This window comes from Balaenoptera acutorostrata, chromosome 11, assembly GCF_949987535.1.
Source record: "Balaenoptera acutorostrata chromosome 11, mBalAcu1.1, whole genome shotgun sequence".
In the NCBI taxonomy this organism is placed as follows: domain Eukaryota; kingdom Metazoa; phylum Chordata; class Mammalia; order Artiodactyla; family Balaenopteridae; genus Balaenoptera; species Balaenoptera acutorostrata.
Window position 1 is genome coordinate 19,123,693 of NC_080074.1, and position 17,816 is coordinate 19,141,508.

The 17,816-nt window shown below is 42.0% G+C and overlaps 1 protein-coding gene across 1 annotated transcript in view; it reads left to right on the forward strand.

Moving 5' to 3' along the window:
- C11H12orf42 (chromosome 11 C12orf42 homolog) overlaps positions 1 to 17,816 on the forward strand; it is a 235,954-nt gene that overhangs the window by 173,278 nt on the left and 44,860 nt on the right. The gene's annotated exons all lie outside the window — the stretch shown is intronic.

The following is a 17,816-nucleotide window of genomic DNA, read 5'->3' on the forward strand; positions in this document are numbered from 1 at the left end:
TTATTTTTTGTCCATGCTGCGTGGCTTGCGGGATCTTAGTTCCCCTGAACCTGGACCCCCTGCAGTGGAAGTGCGGAGTCCTAACCGCTGGGCTGCCAGGGCATTCCCTGCTATATGGTTTTTAGACCTTGTAATCTCCAAAGTTAAAAAAACCCTCCCTTGCTCTGCATTTGTAACAGTCTCCGCCTCCTATCCTATTGCTCTGGCCAAACCTGAGTCTCATGTTCATTCCTGAAACAGTCAGGATATCTGGGAGAACAAAGCATACCAGTCCGCTTTCACTACCCCTGCATTTAACCCTGACAGCTGCATTTAAATTACACAGAATATTTGTTTGTGTGTGTATGTGTGTAACTGTGTGTGTACGTGTGTATGTGTGTGTGTGTGTGTATGTGGTGGGGGAGGATAGGAGGGATGGTTTCCCAAAACAAATTGATACAGAGCAAGCAAAAAGTATCATTTGTGTCAAGCCAAAATGATGTGCGGTAGCGATAGTTATATTTTATACAAGGCTGGCACCGTAGATTATGATGACAACCTCGGATAATTTCCCTGACCTGAAAGGGTAAATGAATGTCTAATTTTCTACCTAAGAGAAAATAAAGTTTTTAGGATAATTGGTAAAGCAGATAACCGCTACCCTTTTGTTTGGATGATGTATTATTTTAGAATGTATTTATTTATTTACTTGTATTTTAATAAAGCTTGTCGCATATGTAGATATCAGAGCCATTGAAAGGTTATGTTGGTTTTATGATAGTTTCAAAGCCCTGGGGTAATGCAATTTTAATGCGGCTTTTTGAGAACCACATTGTGGTGCCCACTCAAACTCTTCTTTCTTTACAAAAATTAAGAAACGAAGAGGGGGTAATACATTCACCTGATTCAAACCCCTAAAATATAAAGAGGTATACAGTGGAAAGTCTTGTTCCCACTTCTGCCCCAGTCTGCCTCATTACCCTTCTTCCCACAGGAAAGCACTTTTTCTGGTTTCTTGGGAATGCCTCCACATTTTCTCTGAGCAAATCCAAGTGTGTATATGAACAAATATAAGTGTGCAGGTGAGCAGAAGCATTCCACACTTTGCTGTCTTCACTTAGTGCCATGACTTGGAGCTCTGACCATAGCATTAAGTGGAGAGCTTCCTCATTCATTTTTCTTACAAGTTCAGAGTAGTATATTTTATGGATATAGCTTAATTTATTTAGCCAGTTTCCTTTATTTATTTATTTAAAAAATTTTTCTGTGTGTTGAGAACTCTTCTTTTTTTTTTTTGATGTGGACCATTTTTAAAGTCTTTATTGAATTTGTTACAATATTGCTTCCATTTTATGTTTTTTTTAAAATTAATTTATTTTATTTATTTATTTTTGGCTGCGTTGGGTCTTCATTGCTGCACGTGGGCTTTCTCTAGTTGCAGTGAGCGGGGGCTACTCTTCGTTGCGGTGCGCGGGCTTCTCATTGCTCTGGCTTCTTTTGTTGCAGAGCATGGGCTCTAGGCATGCAGGCTTCAGTAGTTGTGGCTTGCAGGCTCTAGAGTTCAGGCTCAGTAGTTGTGGCGCACAGGCTTAGTTGCTCTGCGGCATGTGGGATCTTCCTGGACCAGGGATTGAACCCGTGTCCCCTGCATTGGCAGGCGGATTCTAAACCACTGCGCCACCAGGGAAGCCCCCCATTTTATGTTTTCATTTATTGGCCCCGAGGCATGTGGGTTCCTAGCTCCCCCACCAGGAATCGAACCTTCACCCCCTGCTTTGGAAGGCGAAGTCTTAACCACTGGACCGCCAGGGAAGTCCCAGCCAGTTTCCTTTAATGGATACTAGTGACTCCTCAAAAAGAATCAGTGAAGTAAGTAGAATTTCACGGTTTAGAGCTTTGATGGCTCCTACTAAAAATTGTTAAAAATTTTGACCCTGTTCACTTTTGTCAGTTTAATAGAGTTATTTAAGCTTAGTTCCAGTCAACTGATGTAATTCAATAAAAGTAAATGACAACCTCTTAATTCTTTTCAAAATACAATGGAGGAACAGAGAAAATAATTGCCACTATCAGCATCTGAAAAATGTATGGCTTCAAGATTCAGTATACCAGGACCTTGAGAGGTGAGAGTGCGGGTTTAACTTTGAAAAGTGTCATGGTTTATTAGTACATGGATTGCTCTGATAGCTCTAAATTCCTTGTCATGTGGATATTTATCTTAAATTTGGGAACACAAAGCCCTTAGGCATGCTGGGATTGAGGGGGCGCGGATGTGCGGGGATGTGAAGGCAGCGGGGGCTGTCCAGAGATGAGGGGCTCACTTTCTGTTGGTAGGACAGAGGAGCAGCAGCATTTTGGTTCTGGGAGTCGTGTCTGGATAGGAATGGAGGGAGCCCTGTCAGTAGCAAGAAGTGGGGTGGCTAGGGTTAGACACCTGGGAGAAGAGCCGGGCTAGTTTGGTAGTTTGGTTTGGTTGCTAAGCAACAGGAACACTTGCCTCTTTATTTATCTATTTATGGAGTGATGTAATTCACTTGTACCTAGCAGCAGTCAGAGACAGTGACTGAGGGGGCAAGACTGCTAATAGGGAAACCACTTTTGAGGCTATTACGTCGAAGTAGAAAACAATTAAGGGCAGACATATGGCAGAGAAGTTAGAGGAAAGGGGGAAGAGATATTTAAGAGGTAACATCCCTAAGATGTGGTCATGAGTTACAGGTGAGGACTGAGGGAGAGGGCCAAGTTGAAGAGAATTAATGGGTGCACTAAGTCAGGGGTCCCCGGGCTGCGGACTGCTACCGGTCCGCGGCCTGTTAGGAACCAGGCCGCACAGCAGGAGGTGAGTGGCGAGAGGGTGAAGCTTCATCTGCCTCTCCCCATAGCTCATGTGACTGCCTGAACCATCCCTCCCTGCCACCACCCAAGTCCGTGGAAAATTTGTCTTCCACGAAACAAGTCCCCGGTTCCAAAAAGGTTGGGGACCGCTGCACTGTCATTCAACAAAGGATGGTTGAGCACCCATTTAGTGACTGTCACTATGCTAGTCTCTGGAGACACAAAAGTGAACAAGACAGACACGGTTCCTGCTCTCTTGGGATGTCCCTTTTGAGGAAGGCGACAGTTAATAAGTAAAGAAATAAATAAACCAGATTATTATGGATTTTAATAAAACCTATGAAGAAAACACGTGGCTGGATTGCCATGTGCCCCTTCGTAGTCAGCTGCCCCTCCACCCCAGCCCCTGACAATCACTGGTCTCTATAGTTCTGCCTTTTCTAAAATGTCACATACTCAATTGTGATAGTGGTTACAGATCTGTATGTGTTTGAGAAAACTCATATAGCTGGACACTAAAAAGCTTGCATTTTATTCAGTATAAATTATACCTCAATAAACCTGACACTAAAAAAGCTTATATCCAAAAATTTTTAAAATAAGAAGACAAGAAAAATAATGGATTAATGAATGAGAGTAATCCCAGGAATGGCAGAGGGTTGGAGGCTATTTGATATGGAGGTCGGGGAAGATGCCTTTGTATATGTGTAGTTTGTGTGTTTAGACAAGAAAAACGAGATCAGCGTGGCCAGAATATCATTAATAAATAAGAGAGTGGTGTGAATTGAGATTAAGAGGCAAGCAGGGTCTAGATTATGGAGAGCCTTCTAGGTCACAACAGAGAGTTTTGGATTTTATCTTTAATGCAGTGGGAGGCCATCAGACGTTTTAGGTGGTGCTATCCATCTTCTGATTTACTTTTATGAAGGACCACTATGTTGTCGTTTGGATACTTAATTGTAGAGGGAACAAGTGAGGAAGCAGGGAGACCAATTGAGAGACTACAGAAAAAGTCCAAGTGAAAGATGAAGAAGAATCAGATGATAGTAATGACAGTAAAGACGGAAATGAGTGGGTGGAAGTTAGAAGTAAACTTTAGATGGATAAAACCAATATGCCTTGCTAATGGTTACTGTATGGGGATAAGGGAAAGATAGGAATCCAGGATAATTCTCGGTTTTTGGCTTGAACCAACTGGATGATGATACTGCCATTTAATGGATTGGGGAATTATTCAGAGAGGACTAGTTTCAGAGAGGAAAGTCAAGAGTAGAATAAGACTCTATTTCCCCAATGGACTCAGTCACAAAGCTTGGGAGCTTTTAAAGATTGCCATCTTGGTCAGGCTAGACCAGTTGCTCTCATCCTTGAAATGGCTTCTCCCAACTGCTGCCTCTTGACCCCCTGTTTCTTGAATAAGTCTAGCAATCTCACATCCCTAGGATCTTTCTAGTTTCTATTCTTATGTCTTGACTGAGAAAAATACCACAAAGTTGCAAAAATGGCCACAATAATTCATTGCATCTTTGGAGGTAACCCCTTTGAAATGTGTATTTGCAATCCTCCTATCAAGAAGTAGAGTTTATTTCTCCACTCCTTGAAGCTGTGCTCGGCCACATGACTTGTTTTGGCCACTGGGACATTAGAAAATGTGACGTAAATAGAGAATGGAAAAGTGCTCGTGCATAGGGCTTGCCCTCTCTCACTGCAGGAAACTCTTCCTGCTATGAATGAGCCCAGGCTATCCTACTGGATGATGAGAAACATGAGGCTGTCACCCCAGCTGACAGCAGACATGTGAGTGAGACCCCTCTAGACTAACTAGTCTGCCAGTTGTTAGACATGTGAGTGTGGTCATCTTAAAGTATCCAGCTCGAGCTGAGCTGGCTCCGTCCAGAAGAATTGCCCACGTGACCCACAGAACCATGGGAAATAATATATGTTTTTGCAAGCCAGTAAGTTTTGGAATTGTTTATTATACAGCAAAAGCTAACTGATCCATGACCCAAAATTTTAGGGGTGGTTAGCAATCTCAGACTTACTTCTGTCTAAGTGTAATCCATGGATAAGATCACCTGATCTTATCTGCAAATGGATTGTGGAATAAATACAGCACCTAGCCAAACTGGCCAGTGAAAGAGGTTAAAGCTGATTCACAAAAGAAGGAAACTTGCTGGAGTTTTTGGTCATGATTGACTCCATATTGCTCCATTATCAGTGGAGGATCAGCTTTTGATTTTTCATTTCTGACTATAATCATGCGGTCAGGTGCCAGGCCCAGTATGATGGCAGTGGTCAAAGAAGGAGTTTTTGGAGTCTCGACTGGCCTCCTGAGCAACTGGGATCTTGCCTTCAGCAGACAGGTGGAATGTTCCTCTTGCAACATGCCTAACCCTTCAGTTAAAAGCAACAAATATACCTTTAGTTAAACTAACAAGGAGGGATTAGTTTGCTATTTTTGCTTTAAATAAACCAAACTCAAGTGGCATGAGGAGAAGAGAAACTGGAATATTATAAAGGTAAACCAAATTTCTCATCAGCTGAGCAGAGGTTAGCAAAGGAGACCATCTGTGCAATGGACCTGAGCAGATACAGACATTGAAGTGGGTGTGTATATAGAGGTTTTACTTGTTTGTGACTTAGAATAGAGGTTTTAGAATAGAGGTTTGAGCTTGAGGAAAAGGTTATGGAGTCATTTGGGGGTTGTAAGGAAGTCTTGGGAGTGGATGAGATGATCAAGAGAGGGGAAAAGAAATGAGGGTTGAGACTGGAACTCAAAGGAAAACTATTTTTTTTTAATGGGTATATATATATATATATTTTTTTTTTTTAAAATATTTATTTAGTTGCACCGGGTCTTAGTTGTGACAGGTGGGCTCCTTAGTTGAAGCTCGCGAGCTCCTTAGTTGTGGCATGCGAACTCTTAGTGGTGGCATGCATGTGGGATCTAGTTCAGTGACCAGGGATTGAACCCGGGCCCCCTGCATTGGGAGCGTGGAGTCTTATCCACTGCGCCATAAGGGAAGTCCCAGGAATATTACTTAAGGGGCATGAAAGGGAGGGAAACTGAGAAGGCATGTGAACTAGAAAGCTGAGAAAGAGGCAGGAGCTGACAACTGTGGTGAGAAGTGCCCAGTCTGCAGGCAGATTTTTGAGTCTGAATTCCAAGCTAACCATCGACGAGTGGTGTGACCTTATCCAAGCTACTCGTCCTCTCTTCTCTTTCATTTTCCTAAGTTAAAATGGGGACAATCACATGTCTAACTCCTAGAGTTCATTGTGGGGAATAAGTGTCACAAAATAAAGTTCTTGGAATGGTGCCTGTCCCCCATCAAATGGCCAATAGCCATTAGCATTACTGTTAGCAACATTCAAAGGAGGTCATGGGTTTTAAAAGGAGGGAGAGTCTAGTTGGCATAAAATAGTAAAGAAAGACAAAATAAGAAAGACAAACAAGAATGCTCATTTGATTTAACAACTAGGTTGATTTGGTAACATAGAAAAAGTAGTTTTTCAAGAGTCATGGAGCTCAAACTAGGCTGCTGAGACCCGAGGAGGTAAGAGGACGTGAGGCCCTGGCTCCGTCATCTGCTGTGTGACTTCAGACAAGCTGCTTAGCCTCTCTGGATCAGTCTCCTGAGCTGTAAAGCAAGAGAAGGAGGAGACTGGATGATCTAGACTCTATTTTTAAATATCTTTCAATCAACCCATGAGAACCTGGAGGGTCAATCAGCAGAATGTTAGAGAAATGATTTTCTTTTTTTCTTTTTTCAGATAGGAGGGTTGATGACCAGCCAAAATTTATGGCCTCCCACTTCTCATTTTCCTTGGTGCTGGTCCTTTCAGGGCCAGAGACATATACCAGTACAGATGTAAATGCAGACAAGAATATGTGTATGTACACATGCACACACACATACACACGCAAACACGAGTCAAGCTGTCCAGAGACCCCTGTGCCAAGACTGCACATAAGCAGATTGTGCCACAGACCGCAGATTCAACCACCACTTGCTAAACACCTACCGTGTTCTGGGTGTTCTTCTAGGTATTGGGTGGGGGGCACACAGACAAATCTGTCAATGTGATTGTCCTTAAAGATATTATAAGTTAATAGAGGGATTAGGAATTTATCAAAGGACAAGGTAGCTGGCTGGCAATGAGTTCTATGACACAGTTCAAGAAATATTTATTAAATGCCAACTCTGCACCAAGCACTGCACTGAGGACTGGGGACAGCAGTAAGAAAAGTCAGGGGAGTGTAAAATTATTTCTAACAGGAAGGCCTCATAAGCTTTCAGCTTCTGAGAGCAGCCGGGTGACCTTGGCATTCACCTTGGGAGGTCTCCCCCTGCTGACCTCAGTCTTTGCAGTAGGGTTAGGGATCATGGCCTGGAGAACTATGAGATGGACCTGGAAGGCGAGAGGGAGAGCTGGGATCTTGTTCTCCTGCACTCACCCAACTTCACTTGCAAGCCGCAGTTCTCTCTTTCTAGAACTGAGAGTCAACTGCTTCCCCGGTCCGTGACTGTGTCCTGGGAAGGTTTGCGTGATTGCTGCCCCTCATCACCATCCTGCTGGCACTGAGAGCAGCCTCAGCACAATCCACTGGCTGGAAAAGTCTCACCAAGGTCGCAGGCCCCAGTAGTATAGACCCCAGAGGCTTCCTGGAGAAGACTCACTTTTGCTCCTCCCAAGTACAGTTAGAAGAGATGAAATGGCTTCAAAACGTCTTAGTTTGCTCAGACATACCTCATGTCGGTTTTCACAGTTACCTTACAGCCAGCTGAAGGCGGGTGAAGCCTGATTGGGCCTTGCCTGGATGACTTTCTATTTCCCTGAGGCTTTCTTGCTCTTTTCTTTGCCATTTCCAAAGACTCTCATTCCTTTCACACTAAAACTTGTGAGAAAACTCTTGGATTCTGACAGGACTCTTTCGAGCTACTTACCCTCGTGAAGGAATGGTGGTTCCCATTGGAACCTTAAATGCTTCTGTGCTGTTCTCGCTACTTTCTTGCAAAGAGCTTGGGGTGGGATCTGCCGTCCACCCAGGCCTTGGTGAAAACCACTTTTCATGGGTTGGCAGAAATCTGCACTGGGGGGCAGGGGGACAATTTCCAGTTGTTCGGCTTTTGGAGGGAAATGATGCAAACACAAACCCGGGGTTTAGTTCTTGGGAAGTTCAGGAAGCGTCTCCCAGAAGCGGAGGGGAAGAAGGACGTTTGTCAAAGTGCCTGTGCTCCCCCGTCCTCACATAAGTGAACTTTCTCCTTTGTTCCTACTGGACTCTGGAGAATACAACTCTAGCACAAAGCCAAGGAGGCACTGGCAAGTGAAAGCAGCAGTGTTTTCTAATCTCCCTGGATCAAAACCATGCAAGTTTGGATTCTGTAAAGAATCTTCCTTAGCGTGCTGGATTAATCAAATGGATTAATACGACACAGTCGTCTTTACTCAGTGTGCCTCCAACCTTTGTACTTGCCACCCTCCCGACCCCCCCCTTTTTAAAGTCTCTGGAACTCTGAGGGAACAAAAGGACCAGCATTTTCTATGAGTGCCACGGCCATTGGTCCCTTGGCCTAGCCCCTCTGGAAGGTAGGCTCCCGGAATCTCTCAGTGTGCAAAGCTCTTGTTTGTACCCCTGTGCCTTGGGGAAAACTCACGGTGTCTTTTGGACCCTACATTCTGCATGCTTTGCTGTGAGTGAAAAGTAGCACATTGCTGCCCTTTACATGTAAACCACAGCAAAGACTAAATGAAAGCCAATTAGTACATGTTGAGGGGTATTAGATAACGGCCTTGGTTAGATAGATACGCGTATGTTGGTCTCAACTCTTTTTGGCCTGTTTAACTTTCATAAGCCCTCAGCTCCCTGTTCTCTGGGTTGAGATCAATCTGCCTATGTCTGATTCAACAACAGCCATAACAACAGCTAAGGTTCGTTGAACTTACCTGCCTGACACTGATTTAACACTTCACCTGAAGTATTCATTTCATCCTCATAGAACCCTTCTGGGGGCAGTGGTATTATCATTTCCATTTTCTGACAGAGGCGCTGGCATCAGGGATGCTTAGTATCTGGACCGGGGCTTATGCCACTGCTAAGTGGAGGAGCTGAAACAGCTTAGTCCTGGCACTCTCCAGAGCCTGGGGTCCTAACCTTTGCTGCTGTTTCTTCTTCCTGGCCTAAAGCCAGCTTGTTTAAGTGTTCTTAACCTTTTTCAACCATGCCTTCAACAATGAGGTAGATACTTCTAGGCTGTGTTTTAAGTTTCTTAATGAACTGTGCCTTCTTCAAAGTGAGGAAGTAAAATGGCAGTTTCCTTTCTCAGCCCACAGTGCATAGTTCTTATCATTCATAAGTTGGAAAACCCGGATTGAAACCTTGTAGGACAAAACAACATAGAGGGAGAAATGCATGAAGGACAAGGGAGTGGCTAGTGAGGGGAGAAAAAGCAAAGTCGTGAAATGCACCAGCATGTACAGACACTTTGGCATCGTGTCCTTATCCGTCTGAGTGTCACTGTGATGGGGGGAAGGGACTCAGTTTTGCTTTTCATCATCTCTCTCCTGCACGGCGTCCTCCTCCCTCACCTTCCCTCCAGGGTGAGCATCTTTTCTTTTGCCTCTGCCCACTTGGTCCCTTCTTCAGACTGACCAGCAAGGAAGATTCTGCCCTCCCTCGTGAGCTCCTTGGCCTTGATACCAGAGAAGGGTAATGGGGGAGCAAAGAACCAGAAAAAAATGCAGAACCCGAAAAGTATGCAGAGCAAGAGTAGAAGAAAAATAATAATGTCAACGGGGGCAAAGGGGAAAGGGTGAGGGAGGCTGTGGTGCCAACCGGGGTGAAGGAGAGCTCTGGGGGGCTTGTTGGGGGGCGGTACATGGGGAGAAATGGGGGACTATTGTTATATAGGAGAGAGTGGGAGGGGGAGAGGAAGAAGGAGAAGGGGGGAGGGCGGGGGAGAAAAGGAGGAAGGGAGTTGGAGAAAGAGGCTTTCAAGGAATTTGTTGTGTGTATGAATCTAAACCCCATCACTAAAATATGTGGGACATGCCAGTTGTTTCTCTTTGGACATATATGGGATCTATTTATTCACTTTTTGTCCATAGTGATATTTGCAGAGTACCTACTCTGTGCAAACCTGTAGTGAACAAGACACGGTCCCTGCCCTTTAAAGCTTCCAGGGGAGGAAGCAGAAAAGAAACAAGAAACCACTAAACATATAACCACATCATTACAGATTGTGAAAAGAACTATAAAGGAAGTAAAGTTGGAGCAACTCCCTGCAAAAGCGACAGTTAAATCAGGATCAGAACATAAGAAGGACCTAGTTATACGAAGAGCTCTGGGAAGAAAAGTAGACACTTGCTAAGACACTTCCAAATGAAACTTCTGAAAACTCAAGATATTCTGTTAGTTACCCTTAAGTTGCTGGTGTAAATTTTAAAAAGGGAAGATTTAGTTTTTCCAAGGCAGGGAAAAAATATGATTGGAGAATTACATAGCGATAACTGGTTACATCAGTAGGATCCGGAAGGAAATATTTGGCACACTTACAGGGATCTCACAGAAAATAATTTAGTAAAGGGACAATACACAGAGAGATGGGCAGGGTTTCGGTTCTGTAAGGTGAGGCACACAGGACTTGCGATAAGCATGATGGGAGGCTGTGAGTATTTCTAGGTGTTGTCACCAGTGCCTGGTGGAAGTCGGAGCTGTCTGCTGACAGGAATTACAACACAGAAGAATGTGCTTGAACAGTGGTGAGACAAGGAGGGAGAATTAGACTCCTTTCTCTTTCTCTCTTCCAATGCTTTAGTCTCTCAGTGCCTCCCATGATCCAGACCCATCTGGGAGCCAAAGGGAGAGGAAGACCAGGTAGCGCATTCAGTGGAGACAAGGCTTCTGGGCACAGATCTTGCCAGAAAAGAGGAGAGAGTAGGAGGGACAGTGGCAAACGGAGAATAACCAGCACCTTGTGTGTTGACTCAGGAGTGAGGCAGTCTGGTTTCACTATTAATCAGCTGTGGGACTTCGGGGAAGTCACCTATATTCTTTGGGCTAAAATTTACTTCTCTGTTACATAAAGGTATGCAATTAGATAGTCTTGAATATTATCGTTCAACTCTATGCAGTGTCCTCTGTAGAAGTTCTGTGTCGATGCTGCTGGTACATGCCATCTGGGTTTCAGTTATTCCAGAACTGAAGTATTTAAGGCTTAAATACTCCCAGACTACAGTAAATATTCTCTTACAACCCCCAAATTAGTTGACCCTCTACTTTCTCCAGGTTCACCAATGTTCTGTCTCCTTTATAGAACATTCTGACACCCACAGCATATTGCTCATGTGCTACTCTCCATTTTACCCATCCAATCCTATCACCATCAAGTACTGTTTGCCAAGTTGTCTGTTCTCTAGCCTGTTAATGCCAGTTGTACATGTATTATGATTATATAACAATTAAATCTTATTTGAGGGCAAAGAGTTGTTACTTTAAAAACTAAGTGCTTCAGAAATACAATAGTTTTAAGTTAGGCTTAAAATTATTAATAGTTGTAAGAATTAGGAGGAAATTACTAAATCTAGAATGAATTTGCATTCAGATCATTTTGGAAGCATCCCACTGTACTTCAGGAGTTGGAAACCAGAAACCGCAGGTAGGTGACTGCAGACATGTATTGTGAATGCAACGTATGCAAGAAAGGAAAGTCGACACTCCATCAGCTCTTAGGCCCATGCTCAAAGAAAAGGCCTTGGCCCTACATCAAAAGTTTGGTTAAAAATGTGCAGACGGGGCTTCCCTGGTGGCGCAGTAGTTGAGAATCCGCCTGCCAATGCAGAGGACACGGGTTCGAGCCCTGGTCTGGGAAGATCCCACATGCCGCAGAGCGGCTGGGCCCGTGAGCCACAATTACTGAGCCTGCACATCTGGAACCTGTGCTCCACAACAAGAGAGGCCGCAATAGTGAGAGGCCTGCGCACCGTGATGAAGAGTGGCCCCCGCTTGCCACAACTAGAGAAAGCCCTCGCACAGAAACGAAGACCCAACACAGCCATAAATAAATAAAAAACTTAAAAAAAAAAAATGTGCAGATGTATGTTTTACATTTAAAAAAAAAACCAAAAACTTAAGATAAAGGAAGAATATTTTGATTCCTTGCTTATTTTTTTTTGATTAACTGACCATTTGTTGGACATAATCAAATTGCGTAAGAAGGCTTATACTATTCTTGATCTTTCGCATGTTTTTCTTCTACAAGAAGTAACGGCTGCTCAGCTTGCTTCATAACCCACTAAAAGCAGCACCCTGTGCGTCAAGACTCCATCGACTGTTAGGTAGTTAATAACTTCTGAGTCTGAGCTTTATCTTGTTACATTAAACCTAAACCATCTTCTTTGACACTAATGCGTTATGTCTTAAGATTGTGAATCTGTGCTTATCCAAGAAATGCTGGGTGGCCTCGAGGTACAAGTTACTTATTCCTCAAAAACTTCTACAAAATGGAATGACATTTGCTATTGAATGACTTGCTGTTATTACCTGAGCTGAAATTCTCTGGCTTCCTTGACGGACATGTGCTTTTAAAAAGAACTCTTTTGAGGAATAGTCCTTAATTTATTTTCAGTGTGTATGAGAACTAAAGTCCTTTGTTTGATACCTGGTAGCTCATTTGGAGACATATCATTGCTTTGTCATGCCATTTGTCACTTCAAATGTCAAATACACTCTGCTATCTCCCTTGGAAGTTAATAGATGTTAGAAGATCTCTAAGACCTGTCTTTCCACAATGTAGACAATCTGAGACGATTGATGTAAAACTGGGTTTGATAGGGGACTGGAAGGGAGAGGGAGAATGTGAGAGAAGTAAAGAGGTGTGGGTAGTTCAGAAATTACAGTTATTGCTATTTATGATTTTCTAAGAAACCCCATGTTCTGCAAAATCATGTACAAAAATGGGAAATATAATGTTGGGCTGATCACTCAAAGCATATGCAGCTTTGAAAAGTTACAAAAATAATAACAATCCTAACAAAAATAGTGATGCTGTTAAAAGGATGTGTTGAATTCTTGATAAAGAACTAGAGCAGTAAATACAACTTTTTAAAAACCTTTTAACTTTTGTTTATTGCATTCCCAAAATACAGCAAGTGACTTAAATGGCCAAAGAGTACAAAAAACATTTATTAAAAAAAAGCAAGTCTCCAGACCCACCGGCAAGGTAGTCCCTTTTAACAGCTTTTTGTGTTGTTTTTACAGTTTATTTTTATGAAAAGCAAGCCTAATTTTTATCTTTTCTGTCCTTTTCTAATGCAAAAGAGAGCATATTGCACAAAGTGTCTGCATCTTGCATTTTTCAATTAATAATCTATCTTGAAGATCTTTCCACATCAGTACATACCCTTTTTATTGCTAAATATAGCTTTTAAAAAAATCTTAAGGTAGTTTAATGTAGAGAAATATAAGGAAGTGTTGAGGCTGCTAAGTTTTGTAGGCAAGGGCAAATGCATAAAGATTTGGGAGATTTGCATAATTAGCTTTGCCGGACCAAGCTGTTGGTCAGACTGAGTAAGAAGTGTGTGATGGTGAATCTTCTGTAACTTGCTGTGTTCAGCTATATCCTAATACAGCTTAAGTTGTATTCAGCTGCTCTTACCTATGGTTCAAACATTAACACACTGGGAAAATTAGGTATGAAAAAATGTGAGTTTCAAACGACTGCATTATATTGACCTCATCCCTTATTTACCAATGACAAATGAGCTAATTTGCTTTACAGAAACGCACATTGTAACAGGCCATATTTGAAGAATTCGAGTGATATTTAAATGTTTACCACGATCCATCTGCTTCATAGATTATGCTTTTCAGGGAGAAATTAATTTCTTATTCTACACGGTATTAATAGCAAAATAGTTATTACATTTTTTGGCCAACCTGCATATTTGAGAATTCTTCACATAAAAGCAGGGGCTGTAAGCTACATCTGGTGGGTGGCAATTTATTCCAGTATTGGAAAGATTAGATAGAAGAAATAATAGGTAATATTTATCGAACATTTAATGGTGTCATTAATTCTCCTCAGCGGTTTGATATGTTATTTCCTTTAAACAACACACATCTAGTCACACAACACACAACTGCAGAGCTAACTTTTCAAACCGGAGTTTGATTTCAAAACCTTCTCTCAACCAAACACTACACTACTACCTTCAGCAAATGTGGCACATGATGGGCTCGACCATTCTGTACAGCCCCCAAAGACACTTAGCTTTTCAGAAGGATGTGATCAAGAAGACTTTATTCAAAATCCACAGTTTTCACACCTGGCAAGTCTTCCCCATCTTGAGATCAATGATGCATTTTTTTATCTTTTCTTTTAAAGGCAGGTACTAATCTCTTTGTAACTTTTCCTCCCACCATAACATGGGGATAATAATAGGGTCATTATCTTAGGGCTACCTTTAATATTTTCAAAAGTATTCTTCGATCTGTATTTGTATGTTCAGAAAATTTATGAAGAAAATGTATTTTGACTCCTTCCTTTAGGAACAAGGAATTTAGCAAGCTATGCTTACTCACAGCGCCCTTAACTTTCCAATCTTTGTTTATGTAATTTAGAATTTGGGATGTTATTTTTAGTAAAAATTTAATTAATCATAAATCAATTGACTTTATTTAGCTCCTTTCATGTATTGGAATCACATTATTTGCAACAATCATTTCAGGCCAGTCTATGTTTAAATTTTTTCTGTGTTCACCACCAGCCTTTAATTTTTTTTTAACAAATTAATTAATTAATTAATTAATTTTTGGCTGTGTTGGGTCTTTGTTGGTGTGCGCAGGCTTTCTCTAGTTGCGGCGAGCGGGGGCTACTCTTCGTTGCGGTGTGTGGGCTTCTCATTGCGGTGGCTTCTCTTGTTGCGGAGCACGGGCTCTACGCACGTCGGTTTTCAGTAGTTGTGGCACGTGGGCTCAGTAGTTGTGGCTCACGGGCTCTAGAGTGCAGGCTCAGTAGTTGTGGCACACGGGCTTAGTTGCTCTAAGGCATGTGGGATCTTCCCGGACCAGGGATTGAACCCATGTCCTCTGCATTGGCAGGCGGATTCTTAACCACTGCACCACCAGGGAAGTCCCCAGCCTTTAATCCTGATTAATCTTTCAGTTTATTAAGGACATTTTTAAGTAAAATTTTAAAGAAACACGTTCACTTGGTATATTTTCTGATCCCTTGCATATCTTAAGACAGCATTTTTCTATTGTCTTCCCATGTGAATGAAAACATAACTAGAAGTAAAATTATTTGGCGTTTGTAGACGTTGGCTCATTGTCGTTGGTATTTAAAATTGTATAAAAAGTAGCAGATGCCAACTTTATTTATATACACAGGTGGACATCCTTTCTTTTTCTACCTAAATACTTGCATGATTTTTCTTTATCCTTGAAAGGAAAACCAAAATTTGCTATTATAAACCTATGTAACACCCTTTCAAATTAATTTTACTTAAAATACAGTGAATGCTTTGGTTTGAATTATCAGGAAATTTTCATCCCGTATCATTTTTCTTAAGTTATATCTTTGCTATTGCTTGAATTTCAATTGTTCTCTCTCTATTTTTATCTGGACACTCCTATATTTCTTAGGTTTAATTTGTTTTTACTTGTCCGTATCCTCCCTATTTTCTATTCTCTGTTGGTTTTCGTTTCTTCGTCTATTTTTTTTTTTCTTTTCTTAAGAATGGGTGAACTTCTCAGGTTTGCCCGGCATATCAGGATTCTTTCAAATATGACTAAGAGAAGCCATGCCCAGTGTGGGGACCGTGCCCACAAGTTAGTTTCCTTCATGTGAGCAAAGTAGCCTCACGTTCCAGAAGAAGAGCAGTCTATCTGTGTGTTGTCACCGTCACGAGCAAACTCTTCTCAGAAGTCCCCAGCAGACTTCCCCTCAGGTCTCATTGAGTTTACCTAAGTCACATGCCCTCCCCTAAACCAGTTGTGGTAAAAAGAATGCGGTTCTCATTCACAGGGATTTCCCCCTTAACTGAGAATTGGGCTACTTCTCTGAGCTGTGGATACTTTAACAAATCGTGGCTTCTGTTTGCAGAAAATATAGTTTCTATTTGTACCAACAGTGTCTGCGGCATCTTCCTTACTGTTGATTTGATTTTCTTGCAGTGTTGCTTATTTTATTTACTCATACAAAGAAGATCTTGATATTGCTATCGGACATTTAATTTCCGTGGCATTGTTCCTTATCTCACCCTGCTCTGTTTCATCTCTGCTTATTGGTCTTTGCTGGTCATCCTGTGGTTTTTAAATCCTCTAATGCTCTTGTCCTTTCATCTTATCCTGTTCTTTTGCAGGTTCCTTTTCGGTAAGGCTATGTCTTAACATCCCGTTAAGGATGCCAAACTCTGTTTTCTAAAAGTCCCAAAATATTTGTTTGCAGGAGGTTTTTCTGAGCTTTCAGGATGATGCATTCTCTTCCTCATTTTGCTCTCTGTAACTACATATCCATTTATACATAGCATTATATAAGTTCATATTTTTCGCCTTTGAGTGAGCAGTAGTGTCTTTTCCTTGGGGCTTTCTAGAAAACACAGCAGTCATTTGTCTCTCTTCATTATCTACTTGGAAGTTACTTGATCCTTTTCAGGACTGATGCTGGAAAGTAGGTTGATGGGTACAGGGCCAGACCTGCTCCCAGGGAATAACCTACATCCTAATCCCAACCCTAACCCTAACCCTACCCCACCTGCATCTGGTGCTGCTCTCCCCTGAGATGGTGCCTCCTCCCTCTCACTGCCTGACTACCTGGTGCTCACGGATCATAAGAGGGGTTAAAACTCCATCAAGCATTGTTACCATGAAGCTTTTCTCTGACCTCACACTTGACATGTAGGGTCTGTATCTTCTGGGATAGACTGTACAACTGCCACCCTCCCCTCTCCCTGTGCATCCAGTCAGGGATCTAGGGCAGGGAGTGGAGTACTTGGCTTGCCTCAAAAATCAGTGTGTGCAATACATAGAGGAGGCTCTGCTTTTTAAAACTTTCTGTTTCTATTTTTGGCCACAAACCCTTGTTCTCTGGACCAGGAGATGGACAATTGGGTGGAGCAAAATGTCTACCTCCTCTTTTCTGATCAGCTGGGACTCCTTTGTCAATTATCCATAGACTGGTATGGCACTGATGGCTGTTCTCATTCCATCTCATCTGGATATAAATGCCTCTTAGAATCCAGCCTAGGGTGTCTCTCAGTCTTAGAGTTTAACAAAAAGTGAGGAGAGATCGCACCTGGAATGATGGCTAGACATTCACATTATTCTTTTTTTTTTTTAATTAATTAATTTATTTTTTTGACATTCACATTATTCTCTTAATAATGGATTTCCACATGGTATTATTGAGATTATGGAATTTTTGCCATGTAACTTTATTTGTAGTTCACAGCATCCATAAAAGTGGTTAATTACAAAACATGTTGCAGACTGTCAGTGATGCTTGGATGTCAGCTCTGGGAGGGGCTGACCCAACCCTCATGTAACTAAGGAAAGTGATCACGGTCAAACTTTGGAGGATTGTCATGTGCTTCTTCTGTGTTTAAAAACAGCAGGACCAAAAAAAAAAAAAAAAAAAGAACAGCAGGACCTGTTTTCTGTGACTTTTCTTGTCACTTAACATTGGAGTAATCTAATTAATGGGGTATGATGCAGTTATTATGAAAAATTCATTACAGAAGCTATGGCCAATGGAGTGAGAGTCCTCAGATCCTCGTAGCTTGACAAAACTTATCACTGCTTCAAAGAGTTATCTAGACTTTCCCCACGTACATAGGTATTATCACAGAGTTTCAATCATGGAATAGGTACAATTTTATAATCCGCTTTAACTTACCACTACATCATTCTCTGTGTTGCTTCATGGTTCAGTTAGGCAAGGCTCAACAGTATTATACCCAGCTGACTTACTTTGATCGAATTAGTCATTTCTCCCTTG